Below are 20,122 nucleotides of genomic sequence, written 5' to 3'. Positions count from 1 at the left end.
CCAGTAACACCTTATTTAGGTATGTTGTTCTCTGTTCTCTGCATGTGAGCATGGGCAATGAGAAAAGTTCAAAAGAATGAACTTAAATGGAGCTAAAAAAGATGCCCTTTGAAAGTTTGGTTGTGATGACAATGATTTGTGTCATGGTGGAAGTTCCTTTTGTCAGTTGTTTCTTTCTCCATGTTTCTATGCAGAAAGTTGCAAAGCTAAAATTTCTTCCTTGTTGCAGAAGCCCTTCACGGCTGAACCAAAATTCTGAGGGCAAAATGAACCTCAGGATTCTCTGCAGGGTAATGGCTCGTCTGGTCAACTCAATAAGGGTGTGAGCACTTTATCATTTAGATAGAGGGAGGTGTTGCCAGTGTCATTATGGAACTGTTGATTTAGAAAATTGCAGGGTGATCTGGGTGAGTATCCTGAAAAGCCTTACACATAAAGTTTCCAAGGAAATGAGCCTCTATCAAGATTATAAAAGTAAGGGGTGCTTGTCATTGCTTTTGCATGCTGGTGGAGCAGCTCGGGATCAAAATGCAAGTAGTACCGGATGAGAAACAGACTTTGGTGGCCCCCTCCTTTCCTCTTTTGAAAGAAAAGACAAAATACTTCCTAGGAGGAATGAGTCAACTGGCAGCTTATGCTTAGCTGTGACTTGCTGAGGACCCCCCCAGAGCACTTCCAGAGTCTCTGGGTCTTTGTGCATGCAGGTCCTCAAGGATCTTTTCTGATTTTTGAAAGCACTTGGAGGCCCTAGCAGAGCACATATTATGGCATAATTCCAACAGTATTTTCCTTCTCCACTCTCCCACTCCTGGAGTGTTCGCGCTGGGCAAGACGACCCTTCCCAGCCCAGTGGATCGAAAGCACTGATTCGCTGCCACCTTGATAGGATTCCAGAGACTTGAGTCAGGCAGCTGAGTTGGCATCAGATTTTCTCAGACACTAAGGTGAGTGCTCAGGGAAGGTTGTAGACTTACGTTTGATTTCCACATCCATCTTCTCCCTGCAAATTAAATTATTAATTTTCCCACGTGCCTTCTTGTTTAATGAGAAGAGTGGTGGCCTTTATCTGTGCATGTGTCCAACAAAACATCACAGCAGGGGCTCCTGAACTGCCCAGGCAAGCTGAGGGGTGAAGCAATCAGATGCAACTGTCTTGGTTCAGTCTGTGTCATTTGCAAAAGCCTGGCTAGCTGTTGGCATCATAAACCTGGAAGGACGCACCTCCCCACACACATATCTGAAGATGAAAGCTCCTTTTACAAATACAAAGGAAAGATCAAAAGAGAGAAAAATAATGGCATTTAAAATGCACATGTGAAATGCAAAATTATAATATGATTGTTTTTCCAGGTTCCATTAGAGTGGTGCTATTTTCTGAGATGCTACAATGTTGGTCGATTACTTTGCCATGTTTTAGATAAAAAAATACTCACATCAACATGATTTTGGATTTGCTACCATAGATATTCTACCACGTCTGGCTTTTCCAGCTTTTGACAGTGATATATCACTAGTTGAATATGGATGTTAACTTTTTCTGGTCTCTAGGACCCTGGATACCAGTGCCCAGCTCTCATCTGCCAAAACCAAACAAAAAAACCCCCACATATACCTATGTAGGTTGTTAATTATGAGAATTATTTAAACGTGAAAATTTTATATGGAGTTTTTTGTTTGTTTAAAGGTCATGTTTTGGTTTTATTTCATGGATTCGAATACTAGAATTGCTGCCAACTCTAGAGCAAGATAATTCCTATATCCTGATTCTAGAATGTTGGGCCTATGGCTGTATGATGCAGAACAAATTTTGCTTTAGTGATTATAAAGGATTTTAGATTGTTATTTTAAAGATTTGTTATCCTTGCCTTTGTTTTATAAATGTCAATATCTTCTTTGGGGATCTAAAGTTCACCTTTTCTCAACAAGTGCCAGTGATGTATCCATTTATTAAAATTAAATGCAAACTTTAAGGTTGAGCTGAATGAAAAGTCAATTTTGGCGAGTCTTTATGATACCCCAGAAGCTGTCTATAACTCTCAGATTAAGAACTTGATAGTTTCAGCGAGCCCCCACCCCTGTCCCCACCTATTAGTTATTCCAATGAAAAAAAACAGTATTTTTGAGTCATTAGGTTACCTAGCCATTCCTTTTTTGAAAACTGAAATCACTCAGCAGTCCATATGAAAAGTATTGATCATTCTGATCACTATAGCATTTTTTATATCACTCACATTATATGCATAATGTGACATGTATCATTTTATTTTGGGCAACACATAAAGTAATTTTTTCAATTAAGAGAAATAATCACTTATATGAGGAGAAAATTATTTGTCTTATTTAAGTGTATCTAAATCATTGATAAAGGAAAAAAAACTGCAGAGCTCCCAACTTCCCCACACTGGGAGAAGGGGACCATCTTTCAATGACAACTATAATTTCTAATAAAAGGGAAAAGTTTGTGCAGTCTTTTTTTTAACACAATGTATTATTTTTGAAAAACAGTTCCACTTTAATATTTTGATACATGTTGTTTGGGTTGCTCTATAAATGTAATTAAATGTACATCTGTTTATTAAGTTGTGGGCACTTATTAGTTGGTTTTACTTGCCTTTCATTGAAGAGTATCTAGTCTTAATCATTTTATAGTTTTATAGGACAAGTATCATGAAAATCTCATTGATTTAAACATACCTGAAATTTCTATCTCTAGAAAAATAGATTGTAAACCACTGGCTGGTTTGGAATAAACCTTTTCTAAGCCTCAGTATACTTTATTAAAAGTACCATGTTGGCTCCAGTTTGAACTGCAGCATCATTTTTCACGTTCTGTTTCAAAGGAGCCCTCTGCTGGACAGCTCTGCATGATATCACAGGGACACACATATTTATATATGATTTATAGGCTATAGCTAATATAACCCAAAAGCCATTTCTGATTGAAACTCTATCGTTGCAAATTGAATGCATCACTGAACCCTGTTTTGTCATCATTTTTTCGTATTTAATGAACACGCAATTGTCTAAAAATAAAATGATCATCCTTAAAGTTTACTGTAAATCACTGTACATCAGCATATTCCCACACATGAGATAATCGTACTAAATTAACATTCATTATTAATAATTTTAGTAATGAATTATTCAGCTGATTTGCAATTATCACACCCATTTCTAAAGCGATTACTTTATTACATAGGTACTCTATGTCATTGATTTTACTTGTCTGTATTGCATATGTAAATGTAAGGAATCTTTGCATTTACCACTTTCAAATGCAAAGGGTTCTTTCATGTTTGATTTTTCAATGTCGTCAGGTTGTGGGGATGTATACTTAGTATTAACTACAATGTCAGAAAAATGCTGTGATAAAATGAGGCCAAAGAAACCCCACACTGTAGTTATAGGAATGGGATGATTTTCTGAGTAGTGTATCAGTAGGTCCATCTCATCATTGATTATCTAAAAGCCCCTATTAGTCAAGAAAGTGATTTTTTTTATTGTTATAGAAGAAAGTGATTTTTAAAATGACTTCAGTTTACAGTTTCATCTGCATTTAGCTTTAGATTCAAGACAGTGTACAGAGACCACATAGTAGTATGAAATAAATACAGTCTTTGAAATAAGAAAGACTGAGTTCAAATCCTTTTTCGGTGACCCTGAATTATTTAACTTCATCTTCAGAAAGGAAACACTGACCCTGATCACAGAATGTGGTGGTAAGGATTAATGACATAATATATGTAAAGTGCCTAGCACAGTATCCAGGTAATTGTGAGACATGCTGTTGGAATGTTCTCTTGTGGAGGCAACTACTTAATTTCTTGGGGCAGGCTTATGTTACGTTTGTTGGCAAGTAGCTGCGAGTAGTAGCAAGTAGTCCTATATTCTTGGATGTCATTTGTGTGTAGCAAATTAAGTACAGTGAAATAGTAATCCTGAAGAGCATGGTAGTAGTTCTAGGCAAAGTCTTAGCCTGCAGACTTGAGAGTTAGAGCCAGTTCTAAGTCCAGCAACCTGAGATCAGCCTTTTCTCTGAGACAGCCTAACCAAGAGGAGCCATGAAGATTTTATTGGGTGCAGGCATATATTTAAAAAAATAATGTTCAGAATGAAAAGAAATAGTTGCTTCGGAATAGTTCAGCAAAACACAGTAATCAAATTTTCATGGTTAAGAATGTCACAGAAGCGAGGAGTGGCATGATCTAAGAAAGTATTATTAGGTCACCTCCCTACTTGTTCTGTCTCTGTTAGATTATTCACACATTAAAATTCACACTGCACCAAGTTGATTCTTTTGAACATGGATTAAGAAAATTCTATACATAGCTTTGCAGTAGTTTATACACGTGAGTGTATTTTTTTTCACAGAAATCTAAACAAGTACCAAGAATATAGTATGAGTTGAATGAATTCTGTTTGAATGAATAAGAGAATGAACAAATGGATCATTCATTTTCCTAGCAGCTGACTTTAAGATATTCTTTGGTAGATGATGAACCAAGCCAGATTCTCACTGGAAGGAAAACTGTGTCAGTACAGAGCCATTGACTCAATTTCTTTGGCCACTTCTTCTTCTTCTTCTTTTTTAAAAATCTGTACATATAGAAGCAGCCAAAATGTTTTTAAGGCCAAAAAAACTTGGGGAAACAGACTCACCTACAGATCGAAATGTTTAATTCAGTGATCTAATATCTCAGGCTTCTGTAAACTTAGGAATCCAAGATGAAGAGAAACACATTAATTTTTAATTTATTAAATATCCAATAATGTATCCCCAGCTCTCCTGGATGCTCTGAGGGATACAATGAAGAATAAGATTCATTGTTTGCCTTTAAGGAGTTTATAGTCCATTTGGGGGAAGTACAAATTACCTTGATAAACAAGTTCCAGGTGACATGGGCCAGAACATGGTAGGGGGTAGTACCAGCCTGGGAGGCTCATGGAGCTTGTCTATCTTTAATCAGACCGAGAAGTTTAAGTATTAGGGATTTAGATGGGCACATTATGTTTCCAAATGGTTATGTGCATGGGGTCTACAAAGTATTTGTCCACTCTGAAATCCATCAGTGATATCCACTAGCCGTCGTCCATGGGAAATTGCCATCTAGATTGTAGGGCAGAACCTCGTCAAACAAGATTCAGTCAAAAGCCTTAGATTTTATGAGCTTGGTTAGCATTAGATTGGGGCATTTTTATAAACCTTAAACATTTTAATAAAATATCCTATAAAAGTGAAATAATGTTGGTATCATTTTAGTTTTCTACTTCCAAAATCTTCTGTGGTCATTCTGTATATGAAGCCCAAGTTAAGAATTTAGGATTTTATGAAGTCCTGTCTTTGATGCTTCCCTTTAAGAAGGAAGAGGCATTATTTTTTTCACACATTTTAATAATTTTCTACCTGAATATATTAAATATTATTATAGAATTCTGGATTTATATCACATAGAATGCTTGAATTATTTCAACACCCTTGGTGTTATATGGTTATCAGATATTGTCTAATATAGTGCCCATATGCTTCTAACTTCTAGGCAATGGCTTAGGCCCTGGGAGAACATAAATTGGATTTCTTTACCCAAGGGTGGAGGTAGGTAAATGAACCTGATTTAAAAAGAATGTGAGTGGTTTTATTAACATGCTAAAACTTACCTGCCCCAATATGTCCCATCCCTTTCAGTGTATATGATGTAATCACCAACGTATACAATGTTATATAGTTACTTGTGCCGTAGGTCTTCATCGTCATGCTACATTTCCATCTCCATTCTACAATTTGTGTAGAACAAGTCGTGACCAGCTCTTCTATCTGCATAGAACAGTGCCCCTGGGGCCTCATAGCCATTACAGGGTGGCCCCATTAGGGGCCACTGTGTCTGAGAGAAGTCACCAGTGACCCACTATCATGATTCCATCGTAGCTCCAACCAGTCTCTGAAGAGGAAGCAGGTACATTTGTCAGAACCAAATATCCCTTGGCTCATTTCTCTGAAGTTACACAGTGTCAGTATGCCTGGAGTTGAGTCTTCAGGGGAAAAGGAGGGATAGAAAGAAAGCCTTGAAAGCAGGTGATATAGAGAGATGACTCCCTTCTTGTACACATCAAGTACCGTCACGCTAGCAAGTCTTGTTCTGCCTAGGACATGCATGCAACTATTACCTCTGTAAGTAGGATGAACTGAACTTACGCCTGAGCTTCAATAAGAGCTTAAATAGGGACATGGATTTTTTTTTAAATCCATAATAGCTAATGAAAGGGATGAAAAAATGAATGTGGTATATCTCTTAACGTATCTTTCTACCTTTTGAAGTTACTGTCTTGGACATCTGACCAGCTTATTCGAGGGACTGTGGCATGTGCACATCAGTGTGTTGGGTCACAGAAAGATTAAGACCACAAAAAGTTTCTCCCAGAAAATTCTGCTCTAATCTATTATCTTAATTTTGTTTCATTGTGTGTAAGATTCTGGAAAAGCAACTGCTGTTTTTACAAAGCAGTGTTTCAAATGCTGCCTACCATTCTCTATCCATGTTCCTGAAAGGTCAGTGCATGTATTTAAATTTCCTCCGAATACCCAAGCATTGCTGCATATTTTCATCCAATTTACAGCCTATTTCATCAGTGTAAACAATTAATTTTCCTGAATAAATATGTATATTTGGTTCAGATGCCCTTGAGGCTCTCAAGGCACAATTCAAATGCATACATGGAAACTGTTCAACCAACTTGCAACTAGTTAGAAATCTGAGAAACCAAGGACATTGACTTTTTTAATTAGGAAAAACCATAACTGTTCCTTGTTGAAATTCTAGCCGCTGTGCCCTAATTTTCTATTCTGATGTTTTCATTTTGAGGCTACCTGTGCTACCCTGACAGTTTTGGCTTCCTAGTGGGCTTCTGAAAGGCCTATTTAAAGTCATTCAATGAGAAGGAAAATATTCACCGAGTAATAGCCTCTAGTGGTGATCACATATTATGAGCCAGGAGACTGCAGTCCATCATGAGCGCAAAGGAGGCCCAGGAGTTAGATGATTGATTGATTGTGATTTTGTTTATTTCTATGATTCAAAGCTATATCAGAATACATGATCAGTTTCTGTTTTGTGTTGTCTTCTAATTAGTTGATCTCATCAGCAGTCTAATCAAGGAATTGGTTTTAAAAATCACAGCACAGTGACCCAAATGTAAATCCCTAAAGCAGAATAGAACCAATTTTTTTCAAACTTGCCTGCTTGGGGAAGAGAAAAAAGTGCTGAGTTACCTGTTATATCTGTGGTCATAGAGGAAGTTGGGCCAAGAAGGGTGTGACTTATAATTGAGATCCTTGGTCCCTAAACTTTTATCCATTCAGTAGTTTTCTACCATTTAGATTGTGGTAGGGTATTCAAGGAATGCAATTGACTGTCCCAAGTAGAATGGCCTTTACTCTTCCCACAAGATTGATAAAGAGAGGGGGAGCTCCTTACTGTACTTGAATAAATAGCCCTTCCTTTGGGAAGGACAATTACTCGGGGAATGAGTTGGGTTGAAGGATGGAAGAGAAAGTAGCACAGTTTGACTTTGACCCTACTCTTCAGTGATTCCAGTATTGTATATACTTACAGCCACACAGTAAAGTCAAGGAGACCTTGTACCCCAGTACATTCACCTAGACTTGCAGAAGTAAGGGCCATAGCTAGAGGCTTCCATGTCACAGCTGTAGATATGACAGAGAAGAGCATGTGTTCATGGCCCAGGAGAATTTGCCAGACCCTGGACAAAATCTTCCTATGTTTCAACATAGCTGATTTCTCTCCCCTACTTCCCAGTATATTTCCAGCATTGTCTTTTGATAGTTGTTGTTAAAGTGTGCAACATTTAAGTTTGCCAGGAATTTGCTAATAAAGATAAAGGGGAGAATTAAATTAGAAGGCACTGAAGTGCCAAAAATACACTATAGCACATTTGGAAAATAATCTATGTATGTCAGTCAAATGATGATAGAAATTGTCTTGATATTAAAAAAACATAACTGATATTGTGATTTCATGTGAAATTTCTTGATGGTTGCTGAGCATAAAAAACAAATGATAATGGGATTTCATGTGGAATTCCTGAAGCTTACTGAGCATACGAAAGGTGACATGCATTATATTGAGATAGATCATGCTCTTGCTCCATTTTTATTGTTTAGGAAAATAAGGCACGTAAGCAGTTTGTCTACAGTTAAGAAAAGGAAGACTCTGCAAGTGGCAGGGAAATGTAACTGAAGGAGGAGCTACTTCTTGAGACATACCTTTCCTGGTAGAGTGGGGGAAGCAGAGGAGAAAAAATGCATGCTAGCTAGACTTTCCAATATTTAAACAGAAATACGTTGCAGTGGAGACTGAATTGCAAGGCTGTATCGGGGACAGGTGGAGTACTGCAGGTTTATAGGAGAGTTGCTCAAAAAGGAGAAGAAGTCTTCTGCATGATGGCAAACCATTTGCCCATCTGGATTCTTGTGTTATTAATGAGTCAGGTGGGGTATTGCATTAGCGATGACTTCACCAGCTCAGGAGCAGGCATCCAGAATCCATGCTCAGAATCACTAAGCCATCCTGCCTCTGATTTGATAATAAACACATGGTATCATTTTTCACCATCAATTTTACCTTCAAGATGAGAAACAAAGAAATAATTCCAACAACAGGTAAAAATGCCTCACACTGGCTAATAGATGACACAGACAAAATGAAAGGCATGCCCAAACCTAAAGTAAATGCTTTTGTTTTTGTTTCTGTTTGGGCCCCCTGACAAGCATGGACCTTAGCCACTGGGGACTACCAGTAAAATACCTACATGAAGAAAATTCTCGATGAGCATCTTCAATATTTTGTGGCTCTGTGGTCCTAAGTTTAGAAAAGTGCGATATCTGCCAGAATTAAGTCTTTACAATTGTTCGATTTCCAAATTTACCCAAATTAAGAAAGGGATAAATAACATCTTAGGAAAATGGTACCTTTTCTTCAAAGAAATCAAAGCATTTTACAGGAACAGGTTTTTCAAACACATTTTTACTATAGCCTTGGTGAAGCGAATGGGGCAGTTGCATATGGTGTTTATTCTATGTGGTGGCTATGAAAGCTGTGGAGGGAGCCTCTATAGCCACTCCCTGAGCTGAGGGAATATTACTTCCTTCACCGCAGTGGTGGTATGGAACATGAAGGTGACCATGAGTCCTCAAAGTTCATTTTCCACTTGGGACTATGGTCATACTCATGCCCAGTCACTGGATCGTGAGGGAAATGAGAAATGAGAATTCTAATAAAAAAATTTTTTTAACATTACTTTGATAAATTAGACCATTTAAAAAAAAAAAAATCTGCAGGATTCCCAAGTAGTTAGTGGTAGAGAGGGCAAGAGCCAGCCAGTCCTAGTGGAAGTTAAATTTGCTAGTTGTTTAAAAGAGGTCAGAAAACAACCCAAGTGAAAAATGTTCTCAGTTTGGTCAATAGCTGGGAAAGAAGATAAACACAAATGCTTAATTCAGTGTTGTAACTAAGAATTCCTGTGCAGAAAGATCTTTTCACAGTTGAACTCCTTACTCAGGCTCATGAGGCCAGCTGCTTGTGGAGACACAGCTCGATTTGTGCATGATACCCACAGGGAGGCCTCCCTCCCACTGAATATGAAAACTAGATGGAAGCTTTGAGGTCACCCGGAACCTCCACCTCGTGTTACAAATGAGACCACTGAGAAGAGATCTGACCCTGATACCGGGCCCTTGTCCCTGGAACATGCTGCCTTTCTTGAGGATGCGCAGAGGATGCTGAGATGGAATGGCTCCTCTCGGCCGGCTCAGGCTGCTCCTCAAGCCCAGGCAGGGAATGAGTGCAGTGAGTATTACTGTCCCATTGACTGAAATCCTTCCAGAGAACACTGACTGAATTCGGTGGGATTCCGTGCCATAGAAGACATTGACCAAGTATGATTCAGGGGTGATGCTAAATGGTTTACTTTATACCAATTCTGTAAGCTAATAATTAGCTTCATATATTTGTTATGATGCCAACATTATATCATTATGGTTTGAATACCATGGTTCCCCACACACACACACACACACTCACACACACATTCCCAGCAAGAAACAGGAAATATAGAAATTCTATCTAAAAAGCACAAATTGTTATTTTTCTTATAAGTACATTTTTTTTGGTATTTTGTTAAGAATGTTTTCTTAGTGTCCCACAGTAATAACTAATTTAACAAGTCTTTTAACTAACCCTGTGGTCCTTAGGTTTCTCATCAGTAAAGTTACACCACTGGAGCAGAATAGATGCATCACAGACAGCTCTGTGATTCAGAAGCTTGTGGAATAATGTTGGATATCTTCTACTTAATTTCTGTGTGTTTCACTCTTGGCACTGCTAATCCCTTAAGATTACTTATTCTACTTTAGAATTTAAGAGTAATTCACTTACTCTTAATTACTTAAGAGTAAATTAGAAAAAATATATAGTTATGTGGATATTTTCTGTAAACATCTTATTGTACAAATAAAAATTAGCATTGTTAAATACATTGCCTTTCCTAGCATGAAATGTCATGGATAGTACTCCACAACATTCTTTATCAAACCAAATTTTCTTGGCCAATATTTATTATACATTCTAATGGCAAAGCAAAAGCCTATAACAGAAGAGAAAGGCATGGAATCTTAGAGTTGCATGGAATGTCTCAGATTATCTAACATTTCCTTCCAAAGCAATAATCCCTTTCAAAATATTCTTGACAGAAGTCACTTGGCCACCGTTCAGATATTTCCAGTGATAGTAAACTTGCTCCCTTCCAAGGCAGCCCATCTTATTATTATACTACTCTCAAGTTTAGAAACATCTTTATATTTTTCATGTTCCAATCCCAATTTTGCCTTCTTAACCAACTCTCTTCCACGGGGTCTCTCCTTAGTAAATTCTTTTGAGATTCTTCATGTGGCACAGTTTGCAGATTTCTGTGTACTACCCCATACTCTGAAACAACCCAATATTCAGATGTGGTCCAAGTAGGGCAACGACTAGGGGAAGAACTACATCCCTTGATCTGAAAATTATACTTCTGATGTGGCTCCAGAATCACAGCAGCTATTTAACAGCCACTTCATTGTTGACTCTTCTGAAACTTGTGGTCAACTAAGACCTCCAGATCTTAGGCACAAAAGCTGTAGCTAAGCCAGGTTTCCCCATCTTGCACTTAAGGAAATCATTTGTTAACCTCAGCATTAGTTTTTCTGTTGACTTTAAGCTTAGTGTTTTCTGAACCTTGTTCTAACTTACTGAGATAAATTTGAATCTTGATGCTTTAACTCTTATGCAAGTTATCCTTGTGAAATCCATTTTATCTGTATATTGGAACATCTTTAAGAAGATGTGAATAAAAATACTGAATGATTCAGGGAAATTCCAGAGCAAACCAATAGAAGAGAGACCTTCACAGAGTGTCATTCTTCCCTCAACACTGAATTCAGCTATTTGGCCAGTTGTTATTTCACTGAGCTGTATTTTATCTACTTAGTCTTCCTACATTTTGAATCTGTCAAATATGCTACTAAAAAAAATTATTTGGCTACAAATCTAGAAGCTCTGTTTATAAATATAGGAAAAAATGTTGGGGTGCCTGGGTCGCTCAGTTGGTTAAGCATCGAACTCTTGATTTTGGCTCAGGTCATGATCTCATGCTCAGCGGGGGGCGGGGGGAATGTGCTTGAGATTCTCTCTCCCTCTTCCTCTGCCCCTCCCCCCACTCATGCGTGCATGTGCACATGCTCTCTCTCTCTCCTCCCGCAAATAAATAAATAAATCTTTAAAAAAATAAAAAGGAAAAAGGAAAAAAAAATGTTGATTTCCCAAGACTTAAAGTATACACTTGCTGGCTCCCTGTGATCACTGACAATAAAAGATGTTCATTAACCCTTTTTATTAAAATGTTCTGAAGATTACCAACCAAAAAAAATTTTTTTTTAAATTAAAAAATTGTTTAAAAAGATTACCATCCATGGTATTGGATCTTTATGGTTTGCCTATATAGTGAAACAGGAATATATTTAATTTGGTATATTTGTATTCTTATCTTCTTTTCTACTCAAGTATATAAAATTTGTATATGTAAATACATATATATAGAATATAAACACCTACGCATGTATGTATACACATAAACACATACACCATGCCAAATCCTTTGTATCGTTTTAATGATTCTCTTAACATTTTACAGTTTTTTAAAAACTTCTTCTATACTCTCTTCTTAATGGAGAACCTGGAAAGAAAAATCGTAATTTTCCCCTTTTCCCCCTGTGGCAAATCAGCATTATATAATCTTGCTAATTAAGTGTCCCTGACCCTTCCTGATTTATTGTCTCATACCAGATAGAGTGTGTGTGTGTGTGTGTGTGTATGTATGTGTGTGCGCGCACATGCAGACTTATTTTACTGTCTTTAAAAGTTTTTATAAGCCCAAGATCATTCAGACTCTAGCCTTTCTGACATTTTTATTTTAGTTCCAGGCCATGGTTTTGTGTTTTTTTTTTAACCACATCCTACTTAATTGTATTTCTTCCTTATTTTACGTGTCCTTTTAATATCTACATTAATAAGCCTGCTCCAGCTCAGCAATTTTCATTTATTCTGATGCCTTTCTCTCTTTTTTTTTTTTTTTTTTTACTTCCTCATGTGGATCATTGTAGTGACACTTACTCTTTACCTTGAGAAATGCTCCATTTTAGAACCTCTAGTCATGGGACTATGTCTGTCTGTTCATCACATATTCTGCATATGGCACACCTAGAACTCAGGATACATGGCTAAGGATACTCAGCCTCCCCTTTCTTCCTAATAATCACCACAGCATAGTGTAACAAAGTTCCTGCCTACATCTCATCAATAGCAACACCCCAATTCTGTCAAGAAGTAAACAAGCAGGGGTAAAAACATGCAAAACAAGTCATGTGAACTGTGACAGACAAGATTGGGGCGTAAGCCTTGGAAAAAGAAAGCTTTGGGGGACATGAAACTGTCTTCAAATATTTGATGGACTGACTTGAGGAATAGGAGTTAGTTTTAATCTGTGTACTCAGAGGAATTAGAATTAAGACCAATAACTGAATTGATACTCACCTCACTATAAAGGCAACTCAGCCTAAACTGGCTGAGTATGGAAGGACCAGTCTCATGACAGTCTTGTAACTGGAAGTGTTCAGTGACTACATCCTGGCAGGGTCAACATGGACGGCATTCGTGTGTTGGCTTGGGTGACACTTGTAGTTACTGCAACTCTGAGATCACGTGATTTTTATGCTCTAATTTTTATACCATGTTCAAAAGAGATTTAGATAACTCCATGAAAATCAGTGCATATCTCTACACGTTTCTTCCTTTTCCTTCTGAAAGCCGAAATTGCCTATAAGGCAAGAATTTATCAGATGCTCTGCTTTTAGCTGAGTAATACTCCCAGGAGCTATGCCACTACTCGAGGTTCCCTCATCACCATGTGATCATGCTGCTGCCCAATTGGATAATCTACTTTCTGAAACCATCTTCCTTCTCTCCCACCAGGCATCTGTAATCTTCCCCCACAGCAACCTCAGTGATTTCTTACTTAACCCAAATACTCTCCATTGTGTTTCCATCTTCTAGAATCATTTTCTCCTCTAGATTTATGTTTACATTTTGGTTTGTTTGTTCTAAACAAGACTATGTGCTACTCCTCCCCAATTTGTTGATTGTGTTTCTTTTGATCAGCGTGTGCCCTCTGTCCCCATTCTCCATGTATGAGCCACATCCTACTCAGTCTTGGTGTAACTGTGATATACTGCTCACTTCTGTGTGTTAAAAGTTATATTATTCAACATGGTGCTAATATTTCAGTTTTATTTTATTTCCTATCCTTTACCCGTTAGTATATGTACTCCTAAAGTTGTAACTATTAGGTACAAAACTTCTGTTACCGTTTCATCTTTGCCAAACACTGTCTTGTGCAGTATGCCCTTAGAGAATCTTACCTGGGCCTCACCCAAGCTCTGCCATGTGCCTCCAATATCCCCTTTAATTCTCTTGTTCTGTCAAACACACATTTCCTGTTCTTCATAAGAGTTTCTCTATCTTGAGCCAGAGAAATGAATTATCACCCTGTTACACAATTTTAAATATATATTTTTAATTAAAATCTGTTAACATTCTTCTTCCAACCAGCTTTCTCATACCAAATCATTACCTCAATGCAGAAAATATTTCATCAATACCTCCCATTTCAGGCCTAAAGCTTTAAAAGTCCTAGAGGCAAATTGAAGCACTTTCTTGAACTATCATTTACTCACTTCAGTCAACAGTAGTGGGTAGAAGTTTGCAGATTCGGTGGCATCTTCTTTTGAAAAACTATGAACATCTTGACTGGCCTTGTTGAATCCTCAGCCCATCCGCTAGTAAAGGGCCACCAGCGGCCCCAGCAGCCCTCTTTCTCTGGAGGCTGCACCAGGAACTCTCTCTGGGCTGATGTCTATGCCTCTTCTTTGGGCCCAGAGTGCTGCACTTTCTTTAGATCTGAACTCATCTGTAGTGGGCAGTACCATTTATAGATTTTATGGCTTTAGGGGAATCTTGTTTTCTCTTCTCCTTTTCCTTGATGATAGCTTCAGTTCTCTAATCTTCTGATATTCCATTTGATTCAACATCAACCCCACTGAAATCTTTTTCTTCCAGTTTTTATCTTGGATTATTTTTTCCATCTTGTCTGGGAACGCTTCATCCTTTCTAATAAGCTGGAGGATACATAGATATTTCTCCAACTCTTTCACTTTATTTGCTGGGTAGTTTTTATCTCATTCTTCTCTCAGAGAAGATGGGTAAAAACTTGTTACCAAATTCAGCAGAAAATTCTTGATTCAACTCAACAGTTTCTATTAAATCATTCTTGATTTTTTTTAATGAAATCATTCTCATCTACTACCTAATTTCTTATAGGTTTTATTTTCCCAAATCTTTATTGTTTCCTGTAAATTCTAGCTATGTTTTCTGTAACTTTAATTATTGAGGACAAAGTCTATAGGTTTATTCATGCATGATCTGACAAATGCTGAAAAATGAGAGAAAATAATATTTTCCACGCTACCTAATGTTTGCTAATACTATGTTTACTTGAAGTAAAATGCTACATTTCAGGCTGATGGTAAGCTCATTAACTAATACAACTACATTTGCATGTAGCCATTTATTGCATAGTGCATTTTACAGATATTTACCAGGTGGCAATATACACTAGATGGTATTCTGAATGGTGGGATACTCTTACAAACAAGGCAGGTGTCTTCATCTAAAGGAGTTCACAATCTGCAGAGAGAAGAATAGACTTAGAGTAGAAATCCAGTATGCTAAGTGCTATCATGTGAGTGTATATACAGAATAATGGGGACCTAAAGAACCATCTTAGCTTTGTGGTAGAGATTCAGAGAGTCTTTGTAGAAAGAAGGGTATTTGAAGCTGAATTTTGATGGTTGGTCACATGAGCAAGAGAATTCTAAGTAGAAGAAATTTCTATGTCTATGTGAAGGCACAGAAACACAAAAAGCATGGCTTGTAATGGGAGCTATTAAGTTGTACACCATGGTTGCCATCAAGAGAGGGAGGGAGTGAGAAAGTGCATGCGCACGCGCGTGCATGTGTGTGTGTGTGTGTATCTGTCTGTTGGAAATAGGGAGAAAAGTATTGACACAGCATGAGATGATATTGGACCTCATACGACATGTAAAGAAATTTGAACTTTTCCTTCTAGGCAATGACTTTTTTTTTTTTAAGATTTTATTTATTTATTAGAGAGAGCACAAGCAGGGGGAGTGGCAGGCAGAGGCAGAGGGAGAAGCAGGCTCCCCGCAGAGCAGGGGGAGCCTGATGTGGGACTCGATCCCAGGACCCTGGGATCATGACCTGAGCCAAAGGCAGTCGCTTAACCAACTGAGCCACCCAGGCGCCCGGCAATGACTTTTTTAGTTTAAAAATGTGACTATTATATGAAGGAGGACTTTGAGGTCAGACATAGGTCAGCCACTTTGGAGGAGAAAAAAAAGTTGTGAGGACTTGAAACTAAGGTTGAAACAGTGAAAATGGAGGAGAGGTGGGATTCAAATGACACTAAGAAAGTAGAAGAGACTGGATTTGAGGACTGAGAAGACATATATGTGGTGGAGGGGACAGGCGGACTCCAGTGTGTCTGGCCAGAATACTTGGGTAGATGGTGGTAACAATTAATACAGTTGAATTATGTAGGAGATGGCATAATCTGGGGAACAGTGGGGAAAATGAGATTGATTTAAATGGGGAGATAGAGAGCTTGAAGTGTCTGTAAGACATACAGGTAGATATATACCTGATTTGAGTCTGAAATGTAGGATGCTTAGAGATGCAGATTTGGAGGCCGTCTGGATAGGCGTAGGTATGGTCAAAGTCATGGGCTTGGGGTGAAATCGTCCAAGAATATGCAGAGTTTGAACACCAGAAAATCAAAGATGTAGAACCCTTTGGAATTGGGACTGAAAAGGCACTTGGAAGGAGAAATGGGGTGGAGGTGGAAAGAAGAGAAAGGAAAGAATTTTTTAACAAGATAATAGCCCTGGTGCCCAGGGAGAGTCAACTACCCCAGTGCTACCCAGGCCTGAAGGAGCAAGGAGAGGTAGTGCTGTGTGCAGCATGTCTGCAGGGTATAGACTTACCCCCAAGGATAAAGCTGAGTCTCAGGACAACTAAGTATGGTTAGGTCCTACATGTCCTCTCCAACTCCACCCCTACACCCTTCACTCTTACCCCTGTTCATTTGAGGAGTTTTCTGGGTAGACGGAATACCCCATATCTTAGTGTGGAAGTCAGCAAGCTACATCACAGGGGCCAAATCCCAGCCCTCTGCCTGGTTTTTTCTTTTATAAATACAGTTTTATTGGAACACAGCCATGTTCATTCATTTATGTGTTGTCATGCCTGCCTCCCCACAAAATGGTGGAATTGAATAGTTGCAACAGAAAATGTATGGCCTTCAATGCCGAATATATTTATATATTTATATATTTATACTCTGGCCCTATGCTAGAAAAAGCAGCTATGCCTAAACTTCTCTTACATGGTTGAATCATTCTATAGCATAAACACTCAAACGCACACACATACACAGGAAACTGAAGATTCAATGGCTAAAAAATGCATTCTAACTCTAAATTATATATTTCTTAAATGTTGCATAGACTTTGTTTGGATTCTCCTCCTGCCCCCCTCCAGGCTTCATCTTAATCTTCCCAAGTGAAATCTGTCCTTTGCTTCATGTTGTCTTGTAACCATATTTCAATAGCATTTAATCAGTGATAAAACTGCTTTGATTTATTCCCAGCTGTGGATATTATTGTTGAAATCTGTGTAAGTGTTCCGACGTGTTATGATTGGAGCAATAGCATTTAAGAGTCCAGAGGCAAGTCAGAAAATTAACAACTGAGTTTTCTGATGCCTAAATTAACTGCACAGACAGCGCTGAGTACAATGAGAAAGTTGTATAGAAACTTGCTTGGCAATATGGGAAAGCGTCAGAATGGCTCACCCATTAAAAGTATTATATCTCAAGGACAAGTTCTCATTGGATATACTCCCCAAAGGCAGTACCAGAATTCCTTATAAAGGACAGCTGGCTGCTCTTTTCTTCTGGGACACTTTTCTTCGTGCAATGTATAGATTGTTGATGCTATAAGCACCAAACGTGACATTTCTCCATTCCTCAGCAAGACTGAGCCCCAGAGTGCACCTTGTGGTGGGCTCTGCTGACTCATCTGAAGTCATTCTGAAAGAACAAAAGAAACCAGTCTGGGTCCATTGCAGAAAACTTAGACTAAAGAAGAAACAAAGAAAAGCGAAGTGACTTGTAATCCTAGTGTCTAGCAGTATCAGCCCTTTAGAGTATAGTCTTCCAAAGTACTTTTTTAAAATTCCTGCATTAATCCCAAAATGAGATAGAGAAAATATTTGGGTCCAGATTATATTCCAAATTTTCACATTTAATTTCTGGCACCTTATCTCTTTATATAAATCTTCCTTAAATGCTGGTTTGTATTGCATTGCTTTGTCTTGTTTGTGTTTTTACTGCCAGATTGCTTTTAGTTTGAGGTGTACTGTACTTCAGAATTGGCCAAGATAGGTCATTCATTTGCTCTTTTTCCAAATCTGAATTTATGCAAATTGGAGGGAGAGGTTTCCAGTACATATTTTAATTGCCATTGATCGGTTTTATTTAACTTTCTCCATCTATTGTTCACAAATATCCTGACATAGAGTTAGATGTTGTTAGATAGAATTATTGATCGTCATGATCGCAAGGTATTTACTGGGCTAGAGGTATTTACTGGACTATCCTATATATAAACTCAGGATATTCCTTCTTTGATGTCCTCAGGAGCTCTATAGCTGTCTTAAGCCTTCTTTATTTGAAATAATGATATTTGATCATTTCCTAACAAGAGCTGAAAATTGTCACACCGTTGAGTTGTTTAGTATTACTCCATTGCTCTGGATAAAATTGTTTATCTCCCCAGCCAGTCTGTGATCCCCTTGAGAGCCAAGACCCAGTATTTTATAATTGGATTTCACATGCATTGTCCGGCATCCAGTATCTGGCAAACAAAAAATGCATGCTTAATAAACACAGGATAAAGAGGGAAATTCCTTGCCCAAGATCATCTATTAAAATAGGGCCAGACCGACATGTTCTTACTTGCCCTATGTGCCCTTTTCTCTCCCTTTATGTTGACTGATATTGTATGGTGGTTAAGAAAGTAGACTCTTGGGTTCAAAAATCTCTGGGTGTGGTGAAATGGGAATCTGAGTTCTTCTACTTCTTAGCCAGGTGAACTTGGTCAACGTGTAGACCTCAGCCCCATCAGTTGCAAAATGGTGACAACAAAACCTACCATATAGGATGTTTGAGGATGAACTGAGATAATGCCCTGAAGTGCCTTGCCCATTCTAAGTGCTTAGCAAATGTTACCTTTGATTTCACTCTCTCTCGGTCATTTTTTAAAAGATTGATTTATTTATTTGAGAGAGTGGGAGAGTGGAGGAATGGGTAGAGGGAGAGAATCTTCTCAACAGAACCCCTGCTGAGCGTGGAGCCCAATGCATGGCTCAGTCTCATGACCCATGAGATCATGACTTGAGGCTAAACCAAGGAGAGTCAGATGCTTAACTGAGCCATGCAGGCGCGTGGCTCTTGGTCATTTTTATACATTGGAGTAAACTGTTTTATAATAGGTACTTTATAGATTTAAAAAATATTTTAACGTGGATAATAAATATGAAAAATATCTGCCACAAAAATGTGACCCATGATGGATGATTTCTTTTAGGTACATTTCACTCTTTTTATTTCACTTTTTAATTGTAGTTTTATAAGCAATTGATTAGAATAGTTCACATCGGCCTGTGATTTTGGTGCATTATCTTGTACCCATCTTATAGAAAGAGAAATTAAGGAAGAAGGAAAAGATGTTAGTCCTCTTAAGGCTACTCAGAATAAGCAGGAAGAAACAAGTTCTGCGCCAATGTTCTGTAACTCCTGTGTTAAGTCTTCCTTTCGTACTAAGACACCATGTGGAAGTATCCATGCAGGTGTCTTCTGCATCCGCAGGCAGGGTGCGTGCTTTCCGTGTCAGGGGCTGTATTTTGCTGAAGTCTGCTAACAGTCTCTGCATTAAATTCATAATGAGATTAAAATCTACTGTTCTTTGAAAAGGAAGAGTTGAGAATGTGTTGCAAAAGCCCTTTTGTCTCATCATATTAATGTTGATGTCCTCTTATCCCAGAACTTGGCTGAAGCTGGAGCCAAAATCTATATTGGTTTAATTTTAAGTGGCCTTGTGAACAAGTGTGTACAGACGCGGAAGGAACTGAAAGGTACTTAGAGCACTCACGCTCCTGGATGTGGACTCTCAGATGGAGCCGGGCCTTCGCAGAGCAGGTTTAACTCACACGTTTAGTGTTTCTGTGAAGGAGGAGCTGGGTTTTTAGGCCCTCGCCACTTTTACTGTAATCACAGAGGTGGAATGGACTCATTCATGAGAATGGGATTAGGTGTGTGTGGG

At 38.3% G+C, this 20,122-nt stretch overlaps 1 protein-coding gene across 2 annotated transcripts in view; it reads left to right on the top strand.

The window, feature by feature from the left end:
* The window catches only part of NPAS3 (neuronal PAS domain protein 3), an 840,191-nt gene that overhangs the window by 472,113 nt on the left and 347,956 nt on the right, over positions 1-20,122 (top strand). The window lies entirely within an intron of this gene.

Source organism: Neomonachus schauinslandi, chromosome 9 (genome assembly GCF_002201575.2).
Source record: "Neomonachus schauinslandi chromosome 9, ASM220157v2, whole genome shotgun sequence".
In the NCBI taxonomy this organism is placed as follows: domain Eukaryota; kingdom Metazoa; phylum Chordata; class Mammalia; order Carnivora; family Phocidae; genus Neomonachus; species Neomonachus schauinslandi.
The sequence above is the reverse complement of the archived record's forward strand: the minus strand, read 5'-3'. Positions and strand labels throughout refer to the sequence as shown.